The 19,952-nt window shown below is 45.2% G+C and overlaps 1 protein-coding gene across 7 annotated transcripts in view; it reads left to right on the top strand.

Annotated features, from left to right (window-relative positions):
- Positions 1-392: 392 nt before the first annotated feature.
- The window catches only part of TRAF3 (TNF receptor associated factor 3), an 84,088-nt gene continuing 64,528 nt past the window's right edge, over positions 393-19,952 (top strand). For 2 of the 7 annotated variants that reach the window (XM_053369188.1, XM_053369104.1), the window contains exons 1-2: positions 1,364-1,788; positions 2,354-2,413. The gene's annotated coding sequence lies outside the window, so the exon portion shown is untranslated. Of the gene's footprint in view, positions 782-1,363; positions 1,789-2,353; positions 2,414-19,952 lie in introns of those variants that run through there. The other 5 variants (XM_053368688.1, XM_053368854.1, XM_053368605.1 and 2 more) reach the window with 5 other exon arrangements.

The following is a 19,952-nucleotide window of genomic DNA, read 5'->3' as shown; positions in this document are numbered from 1 at the left end:
AGAAGGGCGGAGCGCTCAGCACATGCTCAGAGGTGCCACTCTCGCCATCGGCTTTTCACAGCAGCAGGCTTATAAATCCCAGCGGTGTGTGTGTGTGTACGCGCGCAAGAGAGGAAAAAGCGCAGCCCCTGAAGCCATTCCTGGCCTACTGCTGGCTGGGCGGGGGCCACCCTCTCCCGATGCCTCCCCGCGCGCTTGCTGCAAGAGAAAGGCGGGCCGGATCGTGCGAGACGGATTGAATGAAATCCCTCCGGGAAGAGCGGCTCGCCCCTCCCACCCCCCGCTGCTTCTCTCTTTGCCTGGCAGGGCAGGCAGCCAGTCCGCTGCGCCGGCCGCCCAGAAAAGGGGCTGGCGCGCGCCTGCCGGAGTCCCTCCCCGCCCGGCTTGCGACAGCGGAGCTGCTTGCCGCGCCTGCTGTCTGGCGCTTGTGCTTGCGCCGTAGCGAGAAGCCGGGCAGGGCGAGAGAGAGAGAGAGAGAGAGAGAGAGAGGAAGGGAACGCGGCGTGCCGGGGATTTCCAGCCTGGGCTTCGGGAGGGCGGGAGAGGAAGTGCGGGGCGGGGTGAGGGAGAGAAAGAGAGCCGGGGCAGCGCACCAGGGACTTTCCAGGCAGCCGGAGCGAGGCGGCGGCTGCTGCTGCTGCTGCTGCGTTTGGCGGGGCTGCTGCTGGTGCAGCAGCAGGAGGAGAAGGCGGCGGCGGCGGCGCTGGTAGCGACGGCTCTTTTCTCCTCCGTCTCCCCTTCCCTTCCCTTCCTCGCGCAGGGAGAGGAGAGAAGGAAGCAGGTAGGGCAGCCGGGCTGTTGCGCCCCTCGAGGCGCAGGCGGAATCCGGGGAGAGGAGGCGAGTGGGGTCCCCTCCGGCTGAGGAGGCGGTGTGTGTGTGTGTGCGCGCGCGCGCGCAGGGGTGCCTGTGTGTGTTGTGTGTGTGAGGCGGGCGGGCGGGCGGGGGGCGCCTCTGGTCTGCTGGCTGCTCCCGCCGCTGCTGCTGCATTTGCGCGCAGGCTGTGAGGGGAAGGAGGTGGATGCCGGAGGTCCTTTCCGGAGCCTCCGCGGGGAAAAGGGAAGGGGGCGTGAGGGAGGAGGAGGAGGAGAGGGGCGGCTGGGTGGCCGGGCAGCCTTCATGGTGGCGCCGCCTCGGCTCCTGGGCTGGAGCTGCTGCTGCGAGGGGCTGGCAGGGCGAGAGCCGAGGAAGGTCGGCGGGCTGGGCTGCGCCGCGGCGGGCAGGAGCGCGCGAGGAGCCGTCGGGGCTGCCTGAGGGTGCGCGAGGGGACGCCCGCTTGCCCGCCCCCCTCTCCCGCTTCGCGGCTGTTGCTTCGCTCTCCCTCTCTGGCGCCCCCCCCAACCCACCCCCTCATTCCACTCGAGGCAGCTGCCCGCCAAGGGGGTCTGCGCCCGGGGACTATGCAGGGACCCGCTTGCTTCTGTTGCTCAGTCCCATTCGGTCTCCATGCTTTGACTGCCGGGGAAAAGGCTTCTGGGGCTCAGAGGTAGATTCCATTCGCTCGCTGCTGCTGCTGCTCTTGCTCTCGACGCCAGGAGCAAATGCTTGCTTCTGAGCCACTGGCTTTGCTCAGATCTCCCGATCTCCCAAGTTCATCCTTCCAGCTGTTTGCTGCTATCGCTGCTCGCCCCCCAGCCCACCCCCGCTGCTTCAGTCTGCCCCGGTGCTTGCTTTGGAGACGGGGGCGCGCGCGCCTGGGTGTGCATTATTGCTCTTTGAGAGAGACTACTTTGGAAGGCCGGGGAAAAAAAACACCTTAACGTCTCGGTGTTGGAAAGTGGATCAGACCAGTAAGTCTTTTTTTTAATAAATAAATAATTTCAGAATGGTTTATGTGTATATGTGGGTTGCTGGTGAAGGAAGCATGCTTCGACCCCCCCTCCCTCTCCCATTGCTGTGCCTTAAAGGTGTCTCTGCATGCATTTGATGTGCTGTTTGAATGCAGAATGCTCTCTTAATTTCTGACTCCCTCCATATGCAGTCCGTGTGGGCGGGCCGTAGGTATTTAAAGGGGAAGTGTCTTGCCTTGCAAACCTTTTATTGGGGTGGGGGGTTGTTTTAATTCACTTGTGGCAAACTCCTGTTGTATCCACTTTGCATGTTCCCACAGGCTAAACCTTTTTATTTCTTGGCTTGGTTGCTTCACGGTGACTGCACTGATGCTTGCAGTAGGTTGCATGTTGAATTTCAATCAGTGGTAGCAGCCATGCAGGATAAGGGAACATTGCAGTTGCAAGTGGAGGGAGAGCTCTAGGACAAGATACAGGATAAATTATCTGTAGTATGGGTGCGTGCATCCTCTCCTGTTGGAAAAACAACAACCCCTTGTGTGTGTGTCTGTGTGCTCTTTCATAGGAATAGCCTTGTAGCCAGTGCGGAAGAAGGAGCTCTTCTGTAAAGGACACAGAAATAAAGGTATCTATTATGGCCTTTACACATTATGAATTGGTTTGCCGTTTGTAACCCACGGTGCTTTTTAGATGTGCATGGTTTTAACATGTGGGGAATGCTAACTTGTGTATGATTACGTCATGTCGTAGTGTAACGAAAGGGAATGGGGTTTTTAAAAGTTTTATCCTGAGTCATTCCTCCGCAGACGAAATCTTTTGTTAAAAGCAGTAACTGCTATGTTTTTGTGCCCCCCCCCGTAAGGCAGGAAGGAAAAGCCAGTAACTGATCAGTCACAGAGATGTATATTTAGATAATGCTTGGAGGTATGATTAAACTTGGAAAATCGTAGATCGCTTAGCATTCTGGTCATGTCTCCATAGTGTTGTACCAGGGTATTGCTGATAGAGGATTTGTATGGTCTTCCAGCTGCAGGAGCCTTGCTTCCAGCTGTAGTTAAAGCCTCTTTGGTCTTAACATTTCCCAGTAGCAGAATGGGAAGGATCCGCAACGCATCATCGGGGTTTTTTAGGGTTTTTTAAGGATATTGAATGCTTGCGTATTTGTGTGTGTGTAAGGGTGAGGAGGGAAGAAGAGTTGTCAGTCTCTTGGCGATGGCTGAACGTTGTGCATTGAGATCAATGAGTTTACAGAAAAGCATTACGTGTTATACTACTTTTAAGGGATGCATTTGGGCTCTATTTTGCCTGTTACTGACCTAGGTGACTGAATTTCTATTGACGTCTTTGAGGCTAGGATTGCACCAGTGGTATTGTAATCCTAAAGTACGGTCCGTAAAGGGGTGTAGCTTCTATTCTAGCATATGCTGTTGAATTGCAGTACTATGAATGGCTTTCAACATGGATTCTGACCCTGGCTGCTTAGTGCAAAATGCTTATTTCAAATAGTTACTGGGGGTGTACGATAGCTGAATTGCAACCTATGAATACATTTTCATCTACAGATGTCTTCCCCCCTCCCCACCCCACAATCTCGTTGAATCACTGAGGTCCAGCTTATGGTTTTGAATTGGCATATATTTTGCTCTTTAAAATAAGAGAAGGCAGTTTTTCAAAGTTACATTTTCTGGATTAAGACGCTTGTGAATATAGCATGCGTACATTTAGTTTAAAGTGCTTATAGGAAAGACATTAAGCGTATGAGGCAAAATCACTTTCGTGTCTGAACGTGTGGTTTCTTGGTCTTGTTGGGAAGCCCCTGAGAATACTGGTTAATAATGGAAACAGTGATCTTACTTGAGGTTAGGCAGCTAAAGTTATCTTCGTAGTTAGGATTTTGCACATGCTTCTAAATGCAAGCTGTGTTCATTGTTGTTGTATGGTATGTTAGCGAAATGCTTTTTGGTTCAGTAGCACCAAACACTTAACATGTTCTGCGTATGGTGGCAAAGGAGCCAATCCAGCATGTGGGTGAAGAAGGATACTGACATCCATAGCTTTCCTGGAATACAGCAGTAAGGAAGGCTGATCTTTTGTGACAGCTGGACACAGACATTCTGGAAGTGAAATAGGCAGACGAATTTGGGATTGCCATACACGAGACATTTCAGTTGAATTAATGTGTATGTTATTGCCATCTAGTCATCAGTGGGTATGAAACACATCACGGGGTTAAAAGCAAGGAATTCTGTAGTAATTGTCAGCATGTAGTAAGACACCTAAGAACTGGGCTGGATCCAGCCAAAGGCCTATCCAGCGCAGCATCCCTTTTTTACACAAGTGGTCAAGACAAGCAGATGCTTCTGAAAAGCTTCGCAAGCAGGACATGGAGACGTTAATTCTCTTCCGCTGTTGTTTCCCAGCAACGGGCATTCAGATGCATGCTTCCTCTGATCTGGAGGAAGTATATACCCATTATGAGTAGTAGCCATTGAGAGCTGTATCCTTCAATGACCAGGGATGAATTTGTAGAGAACAGCATCAATGAAAATTTCCGAACCGGCAGGGATTTGTTAAAGGAAACAGGGGTTCTGTGCCGAGGATGCATTTCAGAATGCCTGAATGCATGCGAATTATTTCCGTGCCCTCAAGTGACTTTTACATTGCAATGCATACAGACGAGGCGAGATGGAAAAGAGGCTGTAGGTTAAAGGAAAGGGGATGATGCAGTGGAGCGGCTGAAATATTCATGCTGGAATTAAATAGCACAATGTGCTCTTAAGTTTTGTTTTCCCTTTACGGGTTTCTTTAAATAATAATAATAATAATAATATAATATAGGCTTGGATCCCAGCTATTCTTAAAATCAACGCAAGTCTACATAAGCAGCAGCAGACAACAGCAACAAAACTAGAGTTGCAAAGCCGTCTGCTAGCAAATTGCCTTCTGAAATGTTTTGACATGACCTTTCGTGACTCAGTGTCTTGACTCAGTGGCACTCTCCATGCTCTTTTCAACAGGCTTCTTTTAGCTTAGTCGATTTCTTAGCCAGTGGAAAGTGAGATTGTTGTCCTCACTGCCCATGGCTGTAGCCATTGGGCCGGTCCCCATGGACTTAGCAGAAGCCCTCTGTGGCATGCAAGCAAGGCTGTGGCTTTCTGCCTTTCCCAGCGCGCACACCTGTTCCACCTCCAGGCGCAGTAGACACCCACATGTGGGCATAAAATAGGCACAGGACCTGTGCATGTATAAAATAAAAAGGGTAATGTACAAAATAGAATGCATGCGGTCCTGATCTGTGCAATCAGCTGGAATTTTACGGATGTGAGCATTTAGCAAGTGCCAGAGTGTGACCTTGCTTCCCCTTCTCCAGCGGTGGTGAAATAAGCTTGAGCTAGCCCATTGGGTAGCAGCGGTCAATGGGAGCTTTGGATCTCTGAAATGCACCTATAAAATGGGTACAAAGTTTTCTTCTGTAGCCAAGTGGTTTATTTAAAAAAAATGATTTCTTCATTATGGAAAACCCTAAAGTACTTTAGTTTGGGGGTTCCAAATCCCCCCCCCCCAACATTAGAATAGTTATATCTGATTTTACTCCCATCATGGTAAATTCATTGGTAGCCTTTTAAGGTGTGTGGTTTTTTCTGCATGCACATATATGGTATTATTGTTTCAGCAATAATTTCATGCCAGTGTCTTTTCTTCTGGGATTTACTATTTTATGCCTCTTGGGATTGTAGAAGGTAGTAATAGTGTCAGCCTTGTTTGACAAATTGTTCTAGCTAACAATTTATATTGTGTGTAGAATTCTGGAGTGGTCCTTCCTGCTATCAAAAGAATCTCTTAAGGATGCTCAGAGCTAATTCTGGATCTTACTGCAGACTCTTCTCCATATGGCTGGACTTGGTAGGAAAGCACAGAAGTGTTGCTGTCTTTCCTCAAACGAAACTTAAAATGTTGCTGCAGCAAAAACAATCAATGTTTAGGGTACAACCAGGACTGTACCGTGAGTTTATAGCTCCACCCCACTAGCGGAAAGTATTGCACGTATTCAAAGAGACTTTGTGTAAATGCCGCATGGCAGGCACGAGAGAATTGCCAACATGAAACTTTCATTGGGTCCTTGTGGATTCGTTTTTGAAAGCAAACCCTGAAACGCAGGTACCTACCATTTATTCAAGAGCATAATTTTAGATCCCCGTACAGCCTTTTAAAAACGGAGAGTTAATTTGTATTAATTTTAAACTCCCTCATCCCAGTGTATTTGAAGCTAGGCTTAAAAAAAAGTTGGAACAATCGGTTATCCACAATTTGTTCCAAACCCTCTACAAAGGTACAAGTTTTGGGGGTTTTTTTAATGTTGCCCATACAACACACTAGTGAGGAAGTGCTCTGAATCTCGCTTAGGAAGGAACTACCCAGCCTACAAACCACTATTGAGATGGCCTTGCTTTCTGTCCCCAAACCTCGCCCTGTGTCCTTTCATGCACTGTGGTGGAGGAAGAAAGCCTGCAGGTCCCACCAGGAAGTTATTGAAGATGACCAGCAATATCTTCCAGGGGGCTTCCCCTCTAAGAAGAAGCAGAACTAGCTCCTTACTCTTTGCAGATGCTTGCAGTCAGCTGATTTATCTCCATACTGCAGAGTTAACTACTCATCCCAGAGCCTTCTTGGAGGAAGTGGAATTTTGGCTGGGAGATCAACCCTTAAGACTGGGGTTGTGAATGAACACAGGTCCATTGATTTGGCGCTGCTGCTGCTGGAAGCCACTGGTAACTCCGGGTGACATTTATTTTGATTTATTTATTTTGATTTTTGTATCAGCTGTTCCTCCAGGAAACTTGGATCAGCAACTCACCACTGTGGTTGGAGGGAAAAAGAGAGACAGAGACAGCAACTTGTTCAAGGTTTCATGGAGCAGGAATTTCAACACGGGTTTCCTATTTTCAAGCTCAAAACTCTAGCCGTTGTACCACACTAGTTTTGATGCTATACTTGAAACAGCTGCTTCAAATGCAATTAATAAATACATTGCGAAGTAAAGCTTGCCTGCTTTTCTAGATTCCCAGTGCTGACAGCAGTGAGAAACCTGTGGTTCTCCAGGTGTTTTGGGTCTCTAACTCTCATCAGCTCCAGCCAGCATGACTAGTGGTTAGGGATTGGGGAGCTGTGGTCCCACAAGAACTGCAGGGTTACAGGCTCCTGATCCTGGTTCTGTCACTTGGAACTCCTGCTGACTGCTGTCGTCATCATACAGGCTGCATAGATGCACCAGTTCTTCTCTGAATAAGATTTGATGAAAGGAGCCAGCTTCTGAAATTAATGTGTCTGGATTAATAACTTTCAAAATACCAGCAGACATTGATCTTGTTGAAACTATTTTTCTGTGTTACTCTGTTAAATATGGTTTATACCCAATTCTGAAGATGGTGAGAGGTAGTCATCCATCATTCTAGTGTCATGGTTATTTTACCTTACACATAAGGAACCCTTTCCTTCAAGATCTTCAGAAGGACACCTCCATTCCAATACATTAACTTATTATCACTTTGAAAACCAGACCTTCAGCCAGGAATAACAAGAGACTCAAATCACCCACCAGTTATAAGTCTTCGTTCTGTGGCTAACAATGGCATTAACCAGTAAAATGTTAATACCACACAAAATTGAGAAAACCCATATTTGAATACTATCCCTCCCCCAAAAAACTCCACGTTTCCTGCCTTACTTGAATCCATGGTGTAACTCTGAATATGTAGTGGCAAAGGAAGCATTGAAGTTTCCAGTGTTGTGTCATTAGACCTACCCAAAAACACTTGCTTTCAGAAAGAGACCAAGTCAGGGTTCCTATACTAGGCGATACGAGACAGGTTCTGATGTGCCTGCTCAGTGGTAGCTTGGGATAAAATCTGGGCAATCAAGGATTGTTAGTTATTATATGTTGATCCTGGAGCACCATTGATTGTGTGCTATTGTGAGTACCATAAAGGAGATAGTTTCCTCTCCGCAGACACAGGCAGATATATATTGTGAGTTTGTGGGTGCCCGACTCCCCTGTGCTATGTGTTTCAGACTCCCCCATGTTAAGAGTTTCTGGGTGGCACACACTCCTGGATTCAACAAATGTTAAAATGTAAGCTTGGCCCTTTTCCTGAGGTGGTGATGGGCCATCAGAAGAACAAAATAAAGGTGACGAGCCATTAGGAAAGCCAAGGTGAGGGGGCTCTGTGACAGAGGGCACCTCCTCCAGCTCTTAGAAGACAAAGGCAGAATTTGGAGTAGAATTTTAGAGTTGGCTGTGATGTACTCTAGAGGACAAAAAAGGTTGCACACTGGTAAAGGCGGCAAGCTGCAGTGAGGTTCAGAGCACGATGGTTGATTAATGTTTGAATCCAAGGCAGATGCTATGGAAGAAACAAGACCCCCTTGGGGTGTTCATGCTGTGAACCGCTCCGCCGTAGGCTCAGGTTGTATATACAGTGGTACCTTGGGTTACATACGCTTCAGGTTACAGACTCCGCTAACCCAGAAATAGTACCTCAGGTTAAAAACTTTGCTTCAGGATGAGAACAGAAATCGTGTGGCAGCAGGAGGCCCCATTAGCTAAAGTGGTGCTTCAGGTTAAGAACAGTTTCAGGTTAAGAACGGACCTCCGGAACAAATTAAGTTCTTAACCTGAGGTACCACTGTATGTGTAAATAAACCACCCCAGTCTCTGCTGTGCCTCGTTTCCAAATGGAAATGTGAACCCCAGGTTAAGTGCCTGGAACCCCTGGAATTTTGCACACAATTGCCTGCTTGCCTGCATTGCAGACCTATATTGTGTGACCTCAAGTCACACTGAATGCTAGTGATACTGGGTGCTTCCTTGGTCTGGTCTTGTTTTCATGGACCATGGTTTATTAGTTCCTGTGGTGCTGGAGTGGAAAGAAGTTAAAGGTCAGGCAGTGAGAGTGGGAAGGATCCATTCTCAAGACCCTGGGGAAATGTTGTCGGAGATGGAAACACTGAGCTGGGTATAGCAATGATATAAGGCGGGAATAGGAATCCTGAAGTCTTCCAGATGTTATCCCCCCCCTCCCACCATGAGACCATTAATTTCAGGGTTGCAAGTTCAAGCCCCATGTTGGGCAAAAGATTCCTGCATTGCAAGGAGTTTGGCTAGATGACCCTCGTGGCTCTATGATTCTATGAACCCTGACTTGTGCTGATGGGAGCAGGCATTGAGCAACATCTAGGTCAGCCCAGTCCAACAACAGTTGGACTACAACACCTGTCATCCCTGACCACTGGTCCTAGCTAGGGATGATGGGAGTTGTAGTCCCAACAACAGCTTGGAGACCCAGGGTTGAGAAAGGCTGATCTGTAGGGCTACAAACTCCACACACCTCTGCTCTTAAGGCATCTTTATCATATGATGAAGTGAGAATAATGCCGAAATGAGGAAGAAGAAAACTCTAACAGCTGATACTACAAAGGCACTAAAGCAAAATAAAAGAAGCTTTAAACTTAATCCAGGAGGGAAGAGGGAGCCAATGTAGAGATGTATTCAAAGGACAGAGACTATCTTGGTGAGGGGAGAGAGAAATTAGATGAAGGGAAGAGTTTGACAGATGCTGAAGGCGAAAGAGGAGGCTTCCGTTGTGTGGCAATACATCCTTTGTGGAGCAACAGCTGAAACTTTCTGGCTTCATGAATTTAATAGAGTTGCACATTTCAGAGTTCTGCCATAAAATCCAGGAGACATTAAAATATAATCTCCCTTGGGGCGTGCCTCATGTAAGGCTTGCTGAAGACATGCATTGCTATCTATAGAGTCTTCTTTAAAAAATAATGTAAAAGTGGTATTTTTAAATAGTTTTGAAGCTTCCTGGTGTCTGAGCCTTTGGTTTTGTTAAGGGCCCTTAATGGAAGGGCTTTTGATCTAGCAGACACATTTGAGAATCAAAGAGGAAGAAGCGGTTTTTGCACCCAAGAAAGGTCTTGACTGCCAGGGAACCCTACAGAACACAGTGGAATGTGGTGCTGGGGTGCTGCAAGGGAACAGAAAATAGGCAAAAAAAAACAAAAAAAAAAACAAAAACCTCCACCCAAAACCCCTTCATTCTCATTAGCAGAGCTGGGTCTAAAGTGCTTGCATGAGCACAGTGGCACCAATTGGATTCCATTCAGTTCCATTCCAACTAGATCACAGCTTCCAATCCTTTCATACAAAAATCCACTCCAGGTTTTCCCCAAAAGCTTTCTTTGTGTCAGCAGCCTATTTTTATTTTTTTTGTGGGGTCGGGGACGACAACACCTTTTCAGTGTTGCTGTTATTCAACAACTGATAAATGAAAACCCTTGTTGATTTATTGCACATCTCCCCAATAGACATGATAGAAAAGGAGAGAGAGGAGGGCGCTGCAGATCAGCCAGAGATTCACTAGTAGATTTCTTGCTTTCTTTGGTTATACGTGGGTAGTAGTTGCAATGCCGTTTTCATGGTGCTGCTTAAAACGATGGAAGCAGTTGTTGAGAGGCTTAAGTACGTTGAAAGCAATTCAGCCACTTTTCTCTCACTTCTTTTTTCCTGATGGATCACGTCTGGCCGTGAAAAACTTTGGTTAGCTTACTGCATGAGGGCTTTCTACCTTCTCAGAATGATTCATTGCACTCAGAATAGGGGTTGAAAGGCTATTTACTTTCGATATAGAGTGGCAGAATTTCTCTTGGGTCCATGTAGAAGTGGGGCATAGTATAGTTCAAGTATTTGCCGTACGTATGTCCAATCTTTTTGAGTAATGTGAGTTATTTCGGGTGAAAACTCCACCTTTATTTAACTTAGCAGCCTACCTAGAACTTGGTTAGCACGAGCCACCAAAATTTGAGTCTCAACCAACACCACATGAGCGCAATACATTTAGAGCATATCTGTGCTACTTTAACAGCGACAGCTTCCCCTAAAGCATCGTAGCTTAACCTCTCAGGGAGCTACAATTCCCAGCACGCTTCCAAAACTGCAGTTCCCAGGGCACATAGTGAAAAGCTATGTGCCTTAAGTGTGTATTGTGAATGAAGCCCAAAGCTGTGTGAGATTTGGAATTTTCTATGTGTTTTCGACATGGCCATCATGCCTACCAAGCTCTATTGTTTCCCAGGTCTGGGATGAGGACTCTGTTATCTTCCACATGTAGTAGGACCACAACTCCCATCATCCCTGACTGTTGCCCATGCTGGCTGGGGCTGATGGGATCTGGAGTCCAGCAACAGCTTGAAGGGCTTACCCATGTCTTAAGACGAGAAATCGCTAGCTGTGGTTCTGGCACTGTCCTTGCTACCCATGCGTTTCTCATGAAGACTTAATCCTATAAATCATTATTATTTACTGGGGCTTAATTCTCTTGCAGTCTGTAAATCTTTGGGCTGTGTTTCTTGTAACTGCTGATGGGGAATTTACTGTACCGTGGTACCTCGGGTTAAGTACTTAATTCGTTCCGGAGGTCCGTTCTTAACCTGAAACTGTTCTTAACCTGAAGCACGACATTAGCTAATGGGACCTCCAGCTGCTGCTGCGCCGCCGGAGCACGATTTCTGTTCTCATCCTGAAGCAAAGTTCTTAACCTGAGGTACTATTTCTGGGTTAGCGGAGTCTGTAACCTGAAGCGTATGTAAGCTGAAGCATATGTAACCCGAGGTACCACTGTACATCCCCCCCATCTCATTTTAAAACAAACCTTGGTCTTCGTTATTTTAACATGGTTTTAAATAAATCTTATGTCTATATTGTAAACCGCTTTGAGATTCATTTCTTTAGAATATGAAGTGGTCTAGAAATAAGTAATAATAAAAATTATAAAAAAAGATCTGTTGGTGTGGCTTTAAGGTGAGCTGTAAGCTCTTTTATTCCATCCACACTAGGGAAAGCCTTGTGGTGGTGTGAGACTTCTGTTGTTTTCATTATTGTAATTTGTGTATACAATGGTTTTGATTTTGTAACGTGCCTAGAGATTTTTTTAACCGATAGACGATCATATAAATTTAATAAAAAATTTGGCATTTAAGAAGCTGCTTTGTGCCACATCAGACTTTTGTCAGTTTAGCCTGTTGTTGTCTGGCTGGCAGTGGTTTTTCCAGGATTTTGGGCAGATATTCGTCCCCATCACCTGTTACCTGGTCCTTTTAACCAGGAGGTGCCTGAACTTGGGAACCTCTGTATAAAAAGTGTATGCTCTCTTCAACTCATGTGACCTTCCTTCTGAGTTTTGCGTTTGGCAAAGGAGATAAAAGCAATTTCAGGTTTTGTTTCCCCCCCTGAAAGTAATTCTGCAGAGGCAGACGTGGGTGGCAATAACCTGTGATAATGGAGCCCAAAATGCTCCTTGGGGCCTATTCAGTGCAGCCAGAGGAGGACTCTGAAATGTGTGCCTCCTGAAATGTGTGACACCAGCCACCAATGAAAATGATTTGGGAAGGACGGTAAGAAAGAAACAAGCAAACAAACTATACTTGGTGGATGGTTCAGATGTCAGTCTAAATTATGTCAGGATTTTGGACTCTGCTGTGTTGGTGGGAATTTCCTTTTTTGAAATTTGTGTTTGTTCATGTGACCAGCCTAATGGCATGAAGGTTATTAATGACCTAGATTGGGATAAAAGACTATATTTTTAAATTTAATTTGGACTGGAGGAATGTACTTGCTTTATCAGGCTCATTTGTACACCATTCTTAATTTAGAAAAATCACAAAGATTCTAATGAAGATAGGTGGATGGGCCCCCCTCTGTTGAAAGAGTGGAGGGTCGTGAGACACGGGGTGAATCCTTCTCAGTATTGGTACCAAGGCCATTGAACTTGCTCCTCATGCAGTCTTGTTCCTCCCTTATTCCTTTTAATAGGCACCAGCTCAACAGAGGTTGTTTTTTAAAAAAATATATAAATATAATAGAGTGTTTAGGGTTCATTGAACCTTGGTTTACCCATTGTTCTTCAGTGGTGTACATAAGAATAACTCTGCTAGATCAGGCCAAAAGCTTGAATAGTCCAACATCCCATTCTCACCATGGCCAACCAGATGACTATGGGACACTCCCCCCACAGGACACAAACACAACAACACTCTCCCCACTTGTGGTTGCCAGAAACTGGTATACAGAGCCATAACACCTCCCAATACTTTAGATAGTATGCACCTAGTGACCATCAATAGCTTTACCCTTCAAGAATATGCCTGAACCCCATTTTAAGTCATTTGAGTTGGTGACTGTTACTTTACACCCCTTTATGGCTTTTTTTTGGCTGGGGTGGTGGAATCTGTTTATTTTAAAATAAAAATTATAGTGTATATTTTTCCTAAACTTAAAAGTCCCTGAAAGGAGCCCTGACCTCTTTCTAGGCCTGCTTAGATTCAACAAGATTGGATGAAGGCGTCATGTGCCTTCAATCCAATCCCTCTTTCTCAATGTTAGAAACTCAGATGTATAAACTGGCTGGCAAATGGCTCCTACAACCACGGTTACAGTTGCCAAAACAGAATGTCTAGTTGCAATTTTTGGGCAAGATAGCTCTAAAGTCTTATTTTTCAAATAACGGACAGACTGATTGATTCTCAGTTAAACATCTGGCTAGTTCAGATGACCACCTTGAAGCTAGGTTAAGAGCTTTGAGAACTTAAAGAAGAAAAGTCCCTTGATCCATATATATTGGCCTGTTCTGACCTCTTTTTCTTAATGGTGACTATTCCTTCTCGGGCTGCACAGAAAAATCAGTTTGGTTCCAGAAATTCATTCCAATTGTACAGATAAAAAAGAGATAGAATTCTGCAGGATGGGGTTTTAGAGATCCAATGATCCCCAGATGGTGGAGATGTCAGGTGCTAACCTGGCGACCAGGCATCTTCACTTGGTCGCAAGTGGTTGAAAACTAGGTGCAAAACGCGCCTGGCACCTGGCTAATTTTGAACATTGCCTCTTCTAGTAATTCCCAACCTAGTGTTGAATTAAACATTACACAATTAAGACCATTCAGTCAGGTCAAGCATTTCTGATTGTCAGATGGAATGAAACCTCTCCTTCCCCTGTATGCTGTTCTGGGGGGCTTTCCTGATCCCTAAGAGCAGATACGGGGCAGGGAGGACAGCCCCATTGCACTAGTGCTACTATATGCAACATACAACTATGTGTAACATACAGTTACACCACGAATCCACATTCTTTTCCTCAGCAATTATGGCCAGTTCGGATTGTATCAGACTCGGGTGCTTGGGTATTAGTGCGCATTATTCATTTTGGCTGTTATTTATGTGTTCATTGCCTGTTTTCTCAGTTTAGATAGGTCTTCCTGAGGAGATTTCACCCCTCCCATATCCAAGAATCTGCTGATGTTCTCTGCTGATTCTCGAGAGAGGAGGGGGCAGTTTCTGCTCTCTACTTACTCCACTCCAGCCTCACATCAAAGAGAGAGAGGGAGACTGAGTGTTAGAGAGAGATCGTGTGTATAGATAAGGTTGCTGCTAAGAGCAGCTGCAGACACTCAGTGCAGTTCAGCATTTTCGTTTAGACCTCATTTAGCTCTGTACATACTTGTGTATTATAGTTGTAGATAGAATAAAGAAGATATTCTACAGAGCTGCTCTCCGAGTCGTTTATGCTCTGCTATACTCTGCTGTGCGACGACTGTCTTCTTGTTGGAGTGAATCCGGTGCTCACAACTCTAAGCTGTGAGTCCACAGCACTTTGACCTGTTCCTGTGCAGAAGGTGGTCTCTGGAAGTGCTACCCAGCTTGCCTAGCCCAGTCGGGCTGAAGTGTGTGAGTCCAGTTGGTGGCACTGGCTCAAGGGCGATGCTGACACTTCCTGGAGTTTTTCCACAGTCTCCTAACACAGGTCCTTGAGGGGATTTCGTTGCTTGTTTGCCCTTTGTACTTCTTCCTACTGTTTGCTTCCTGTTGTTCAGCCACTTGTTGGTCCCCAAGATATTTCCATTTGCCTAACTTGGGCATAGCTTTCCAAAGCTTATGTGCTTGTGAATGATGTTTCCTTGACATCATTGGGGGGGCAGCTGATCAGCCAAGCATCTTCAGCTGGTTCTTTTAAGAAGACACCCTTTCCTGCAGTCTAGAGAGGCTGTGGTTTTGTAAGCAAATGAGCAGGTACCACGAAAGTTTTTCTTCCCCCCCTTTTTTAAAGGAAAGTTAAGGGTGTGGTGGTGCTTAAATGCCCTGAAATTGAACCAGATCAATGACCAGTCCAGAGGGTGCTTCTTCCTATCGGCCTCTTAAACTCTTACATACTGTGATTTTGATTAAGTGGTTCAGTTGCTTCTCTTGCTTCTACTCTCAGTGACAATTCGGTGTTGGGAGGGAGGGAGCGCGTTCCTCAAACATACGTTTCCACCATTGAACTTTGCAACAACAACAACAAAATTCTTGGAAAATAACCCTTAACTTTGCAGAACTGGCTTCTGCAGGAACCAAGAAGAGCATTTCTCAATAAATACGTTATATCTTTAAGGTGGTGCTTTTAGAGAGTTCTTGTTCAGCCCATATGGCCTCTCTTCCTTGATCCCACCCGCTTTTTCCGCCCCGGATTGTTCATCACATTGCAGAAGAGGAACAAACAGACCTGAAAACTGCAGACACAGCGAGTCCCTGATCTGGATTGGAACCATGGTGGGTGGAGGTAGAGTGGCTTTAATCCACCCTCCCCTGCTCATGCCAGAGCCTTGGTCCAAATCAAGCTCCGGCACCTGCAACTTGTATGAGGAAAAAAGCTCCCATTTGCTTTAATTGGAGTTCCGCCACCCCAATGTAAATTGCAGGTGTGTGTGTGTTTCTGAACAACTAGCTTCAGGGGTGAGGAACTGGTGGCTCTCCAGATGCAGATTGACTCCAACTCCCATAAGTAGCGTTAGAAACTCAGATATATAAGCTAGGTACCAAAATGGCACCTTAAACCAAGGTTTTTGTTTCGTTGTTTAGTCGTGTCCGACTCTTCGTGACCCCATGGACCAGAGCGTTCCTCTGGACGCGTTCCAGTTTGTCAGTGTCCTTCTTGAACTGTGGTGCCCAGAACTGGACACAGTACTCCAGGTGAGGTCTGACCAGAGCAGAATACAGTGGCACTATTACTTCCCTTGATCTAGATGCTATACTCCTATTGATGCAGCCCAGAATTGCATTGGCTTTTTTAGCTGCCGCGTCACACTGTTGGCTCATGTCAAGTTTGTGGTCAACCAAGACTCCTAGATCCTTTTCACATGTACTGCTCTCAAGCCAGGTGTCACCCATCTTGTATTTGTGCCTCTCATTTTTTTTGCCCAAGTGCAATACTTTACATTTCTCCCTGTTAAAATTCATCTTGTTTGTTTTGGCCCAGTTCTCTAATCTGTCAAGGTCGTTTTGAAGTGTGATCCTGTCCTCTGGGGTTAGCCACCCCTCCCAGTTTGGTGTCATCTGCAAATTTGATCAGGATGCCCTTGAGTCCATCATCCAAGTCATTGATAAAGATGTTGAATAAGACCAGGCCCAAGACAGAGCCCTTTGGCACCCCACTAGTCACTCTTCTCCAGGATGAAGAGGAACCATTGATGAGCACCCTTTGGGTTCGGTCAGTCAGCCAGTTACAAATCCACTGAGTGGTAGCATAGTCAAGACCGCATTTTACCAGCTTCTTCACAACTTGCTGGCATATTGAGTGTAGCACCTTAACAGCATCATCTTTTAAAATTTTAAATAGTTCAGCTGGGATGTCATCACTTCCACTGGCCTTGTTATTAGCAGTGTTTTCTAAGGCCCATTTGACTTCACTCTCCAGGATGTCTGGCTCAAGGTCAGCAACCACACTACCTGGGGTGTACTTAAACCAAGGTTAGAGATGCGAAAATGGAATGTCTAGTTGCCATTTTGGGGCAAGATGGTTCTTAAGTCTTATTCCCCCCCCCCCAAATAAACATCTGACTAGTTCAGATGACCACCTTCAGCTAAGTTAAGAGCTTTGAGAACTTAAATAAGAAAAGTCCCTTGATCCAGGGACGGTCCACGTATATTTTGGCTTATTCTGACTTCTTTTTCTTAAGTGTGATTGCCCCTGCTCAGAAAAAATCATTTTGGTTCCAGAAATTGATTCCAATTGTGCAGATGAAATATAACAGGTAGAATTCCGTGAAAACAGTTCAGGTCCAAGGATTCCCAGGCATGCACCTCCAGATGGTGGAGATGTCAGGAGCCATCCTGGCGTCCAGGCATCTTCAAGTGGTCGCAAGTGGTCAAAAGCCAGGTGCAAAATACTCCTGGCGCCTTGCTAATTTCGAACACTACCCATCAGCCCAAGGTGACATGGCCAGTGGCCAAGGATAATGAGAATTGTCCACAAGACATGAAGAACCACATTTTCCCTCCACCTGTGTCCTAAAGGCACCGTCCCAGAGGTGGTGTGTTCTGCATCAGTTGTTGCTTTAACACCAGAGTGGTGGGTGAAGAAATTCTTTGTGTTAATGCTTTTTGCTACAAGAGCAAACTGACTCCATTACAGTCTGCACCGTTCTTGAAGCTTGATCCCTGATTCCTTGCTGCTGAGAGATCCACAGCGTGGAGAAGATAATGAAGGTGTTTTTCAAGCCTGGAGTACCAGCAAGCACTGTAGTCTCTGAACTGAAATCTTCTTGTTCGTTCTGAAGAACCTCTTGACGATTCACTTAGCTTGCACCTGAGGACAAATATGTGTTCTGAAGCACGAGCTGAAGGAGTTTATACCTTGACATTCATCACCTTCCTAAATATATAACAGCGCCTAATTAGGAATTAATGCCTAATGAGGAATTAGTGTTTCTGGTGGTTGGGATGGGGGGTGGAAATCAAGCAGGAAGTTTTCAGATACGATTAGCATTTACGGTCCCTCAAGGTTGACACAGATACATGTAAGAAGAAAGGAAAGCACCAGTTTATGGAAATCTAGAAACAAGAGGTACCAATATCCCAACGGGATAGAATCGCTGTAACACTTAACACAGGCAAGCCTTTGAAGAGCTAAGTCACTTGAATGCATGAACTAAATACAGAGCTGGGAAGAAGCCCCCTTGAAACGTTTTGTAAGCTCCATCTGTGCGACGCACAGATGCTCCAGACCCTTCAGATCGGGCAAGTGACTGAATAGTTTGCTGGTAGGTTTCCATTTTAATCTATTAAAAGGAACGGAAGAGGATGTGCAATTCAGCAAGAGGCGAGCGATATGCCCCTGCCTGCTTTCTCTGATGTCGTTTAAGATTAGGTTGGTATCAGCCATTTTTGGGTCTTTCTCTGCTGTGGAGTCCACTCTGTGGAATCGCCTGCCAAGCAAAAACACTTGCAGATGGATAGTTATACCTGTCCCAGCTTACATTTTGTGATGATTTGATGGCTGTCCTGGAATTGTTCTATTTGTTCTGAGTTTGTTATCATTATTTTTGATTATGTACTTGGCTCCAGTTTGGGGATTAAAACACACACACACACACACACACACACACGCACACAGAGTGTGTTAATGATTAGTTTGGCTGCCTTGAGTTTCCTTGCAAAAAATTGGGAATAAGATAGTATCTTTTACGATAATGCAATTAACAACGCAAATTGGCAATCCAGAATATAATTCCTCTAAAGGAATGCTGAAACCCCACCAGCAATCACATTGTTTCAATAGATACTCAAGTGCGTAAGTTAAACAACTATTGTAGGGAAATCTTGGGCCTTTTCTGTTTATGGAGGTCTAGATGGTGGTGGTGATTATGTGGGACAGTTGATTTCTCTCCCTATGAAATACTTCCATCCAATATCTATATGGCACCAAGCCCTTCCTTACTTAAAACAATTAAAATAAGCAATTTATGTTTTAAAGAAACAGTTGTTTAATTTTTCCACAATCCAGAGATAAAGCTGAAAACAGCAGCACTTAAAAAACTATGCATCCTGCTCACATAAATAAGTTCATAATAAAAAAGAGTTCATAATAAAAAAATATTGAAATAAGCTTTTAAGGTTTGTATAAAACTAATAAAGACGGAGCCCAACTCCACCCATCCATTGGACGAGCCCCACAGGTAGAGCCTTTTCAGTGTTGGCTCCATATCTCAATTGTCGAAGTTTGATGGAGGGCCTTGAAGCAAGTAAGGATGCACATTCTTGGTAGGTCTCCACTACGATCAAGCAAAGGATATCAAAATAATATTGAATAACTGTAGCTGGCTGCTGCTAAGTGACTGACACTCAGTTTTTATAGCTGCAAGGGAAGAAAATAATGGGAGTCTCTTAGGTACATTGAATTGGACCCATTAGCACGTCTGGCTCAATATTGTCCACACTTTTTGGCAGTGGCTCTCCAGGGTTTCAGGCACTGGGGACCCATCCGTACCTGTGTATGCCAGCTTACATGGTCGTGGTGGAGCCAGAATTTCATTTATAAGTTTATATTTTTTTTAATAAAAAAATCAGTTTGCATTCTCTACCAGGAGGCCAGAATGTGTTATAATGAATATTTCAGAATGACTAATTGCTGCAATGTTTTTATAACTCTGAGCCTGGCTTCGGCTGGAGAGGGTGGGATATAAATAAATTTTTATTTTTATTATTTTAAAAAATTCTGTGTAAAGTTTATCCTATTATTAAAATGAAAATACTTAATGATTGCCAAGGAGAAAAAAAAGTGACGGTCTGAATTTTTATCGGATTTAGAGTCCTGGCAAAATGTAGAGCCCAGATTGTTCAACGTTCCTGCAAGAGCTTCTTTCGCTCAGTTTGGATGACCACAGGCTAACCACAGGCAATGATCAGGAGGCAAAGTAGAATTGTATCTGCTTGCCTACTAGATCCATCTGTTGACACCACTTTTGGGCTTCCTGGATATCTATGTCTAAACGTAATATTTGCGTAAGCCCCCTATACTTGACAGTGGAATGGACTCTCCTTCATGGAGATTTTTAAGCAAAGGTTGGATGGCCGTCTGCCATGGATGCTTTAGTTGAGATTACTGCATTGCAGGGGGTTGGACTAGATGACCCTAAGCACCCTTTCCAACACTACAATTCTATGGTTCTGTGATAAATCAGATGTGTAGCTCAAAACTATGCTGTCAATTGTCTGTAGATGCTTCGGTATTGGAGTGAGATATTTCCCCCTACGTTTCATTGGATTCGACCCATGTAGGTAGTAGCAGTCAG

This window comes from Podarcis raffonei, chromosome 1, assembly GCF_027172205.1.
Source record: "Podarcis raffonei isolate rPodRaf1 chromosome 1, rPodRaf1.pri, whole genome shotgun sequence".
Classification (NCBI taxonomy): Eukaryota; Metazoa; Chordata; class Lepidosauria; order Squamata; family Lacertidae; genus Podarcis; species Podarcis raffonei.
The sequence above is the reverse complement of the archived record's forward strand: the minus strand, read 5'-3'. Positions and strand labels throughout refer to the sequence as shown.